Here is a 3,052-nt window from a genome sequence, read left to right on the forward strand (position 1 = left end):
CTTATTATCTCTTGTATATTTAGTATTGCTCTTTAATAAAGAAAAGTTCGTATCCGATTACTCGATTAATCGACGGAATAATCGGCAGAATACTCGCTTACTAAAATAATCGACAGCTACAGCCCTAAACATGAATTAACATCAAAAGGTAGGCTATTTTATAAGAGAGCCTACAGTACAACTTACTGAAATGTCTCATGTAAAAGCTCATTCAGTGTTTCAAACTGCCGAAAACGTGTAAAGCTTGTAAACATTGCAATGTAATACATTTACCTTAGAATAACCATTCGGTGTCCATAAGCTCATCAGTCAGCTAGAAAAATAACTATAAAGAAGAGCATTTTGCTATATTGTGAAAAATAATGTGTTTTTCGAACAACCTAGTATGAGAGCCTGTTCTAGTACACCCCAAAACAAAATCAAGACTTTGTAAAAGAGCATAATAGGACCCCTTTAACACATGACAGTATGATTGAAATGTTAAAATGTAAAAAAAAAAATAATAATAAAATAAATAAAACATCTTTATTCTGTGGCACCTAAAAAATAATTTGGCACCTAAGTTTTTTTCTTATAGGAGCCAATGGCTCCTTACTCTATTTTTTTGTCTGGAGCCCTGCTATTGCTTTGTTAGATATCGCTTGATATGTCCTAATTATATGTCTAACCAAAGTCACAGAAGGCTCCAACTATGAAGGAAGCAGCTTGTCAAACAGGCACACAGAAAGTTAGTTTACTATGCAAAACTGTTATCCAAAGATAGCAGTGGGCGTTTACTTCCATTTTGATGTTTTTTAATGTAAAAACCACACAAACGTCATAAGTGGACCTCAGACAACAGTATAAAATAATAAAAAAGCTAGTTCATGACCCCTTTAATTGTACCAAGATATGCTAAGACGTATGTTCTCTTCTGCTGCTTTTGCCACTCAATACACAGCATTTTAGTACTATAATCAACAGATGAATCTTCATTCAGCATTTCCCTAGACAGATGCTTTTTAAATGGGAAACAGTGCTCGAGTTTTAAGTTATTTAAAAAATCCACATCGTTTTATACATATTTTGGACTATATGGGGGGCGCCATTATTTCAACGACGTCAAATGGTTGCACTCAGTTAGCTACTGCCGCTATCTGATGTTAATTTTACCGCAACACAACTCGGAATACTGATACGATGCCACATTGTCTTCACTGCTTTCCTAGCGATAAGGCCTATGAATGAATAAAACTTCCTAAAGACCCGCATCTTTGTTCTCTCCACTTTAGCCCTGATGCCTTTGAGGCATTTAGTAGACCACGGTTACTAAAAGAGCTTACAGGTGAGAAACTAATCCACGCTGAGAAACTCCTTCAGTGGCTGTGACAAGCATCGCCATCTTTACATCCAGCCAGGATGGCATCTTGCGGTTTTTTGTCTCTGCCGTTTGTAAGCTTTTTCAGTAGCTGTGGTCTACTAAAAGCCTCAAAGGCATCAGGGCTAAAGTGGAGAGAACAAAGACACGGGTCTTTAGGAAGTTTAATTCATTCATAGGCCTTATCGCTAGGAAAGCAGTGAAGACTTACATCGCTTCTCTTGTTGCCCTTCGACTGAAAATTACAACCAAAAGCCACACAATGTGGCATCGTATCAGTATTCCGAGTTGTGTTGCCGTAAAATTAACAACAGATAGCGGCAGTAGCTAACTGAGTGCAACCATTTGACGTCGTTGAAATAATGGCGCCCCCCATATAGTCCAAAATATGTATAAAACGATGTGGATTTTTTAAATAACTTAAAACTCGAGCACTGTTTCCCATTTAAAAAGCATCTGTCTAGCATTTCCCTAGACAGATGCTGAATGAGGATTCATCTGTTGATTATAGTACTATTCTTTTCTCCTCTTCTTATTGCTAGGGAAGCAGTGAAGACTTCTTTTGTTGTCCTTCGACTGAAAAATACAACCAAAAGCCACACTATGTGGCATCATATCAGTATTTTATATTCAGAGTTGTGTTGCTGTAAAAATAGCAACAGGTAGCGCCAGTAGCTAACCGAGTGCAACCATTTGACGTCATCAATGTAAGCTCCGGGGAGAAGAGTGTAGTCTCACGAGAACCAAGTTTTGTTTACAGCACAGAGAAACCATGTGAACTACATCTGTAGTTTGTGCCGATGCCTCTGCAGCCTCCATCTTGCGGAGTTCCTGGTTGGTATACTCTGGTTCAAACAAATATGGCTGGGCAAAAAACTCATTCTGCTCTTGCCTTATATCAAAATCCTCTGACATTTTTGCTTTCTCCTCTGTGCTTCCGCGTTCGTCACTCTCTCCCCGGAGCTTACGTTGCCTTCCGCTACGCCTACGTCATACGCTCGAACGCCTTGTCTTGAACACGCCTGCCTGAGCGACCGGAAGCTGGAGATTACAGTTTATATATTTTTAAAAATCCATATTTTTCTTAAACTAACGCATCGTTTCGCTTCAGAAGGATTCAGAATGCAGCTGCACGACTGGTCTTCAACAAGCTTAAAAGAGCCCATGTTACACCTCTCTTTATCTCCTTGCACTGGCTACTGGTTGCGGATCGCATCAAGTTCAAGACATTGATGCTTGCATATAGAACTGGCTCAGCACCCGCCTACTTCCACTCACTACTACAAATCTACATCCCCTCCAGAAGTCTGAGATCCACTAGTGAGCGATGCCTCGTGGTACCATCACAGAGAGGCTCAAAATCACTTTCCAGAACATTCTCGTTCACCATTCCTGACTGGTGGAATGATCTTCCCACCCCTATCCGGAATGCTGAATCCCTGACAATTTTCAAGCGACGGCTGAAAACTCATCTCTTTCGACGCTACTTGACTTCATCCTAAAAAAAAAAAAAACCTTGTCTTTATTTATTCCTTCCCTTTCTAGCTTGTACTTATTTGAACAATGCCTGAAACTTGGTATTACGAGCACTTCCTGTGTCTGTTTGCCTCTTTAAGAAGAATCACTTAATGTATTCCCCAATTGTAAGTCGCTTTGGATAAAAGCGTCTGCAAAATGACTAAATGTAAATGTAAA

The sequence above is a fragment of the Sinocyclocheilus anshuiensis genome, unplaced genomic scaffold, assembly GCF_001515605.1.
Source record: "Sinocyclocheilus anshuiensis isolate Anshui unplaced genomic scaffold, SAMN03320099.WGS_v1.1 scaffold1292, whole genome shotgun sequence".
NCBI lineage: Eukaryota > Metazoa > Chordata > Actinopteri > Cypriniformes > Cyprinidae > Sinocyclocheilus > Sinocyclocheilus anshuiensis.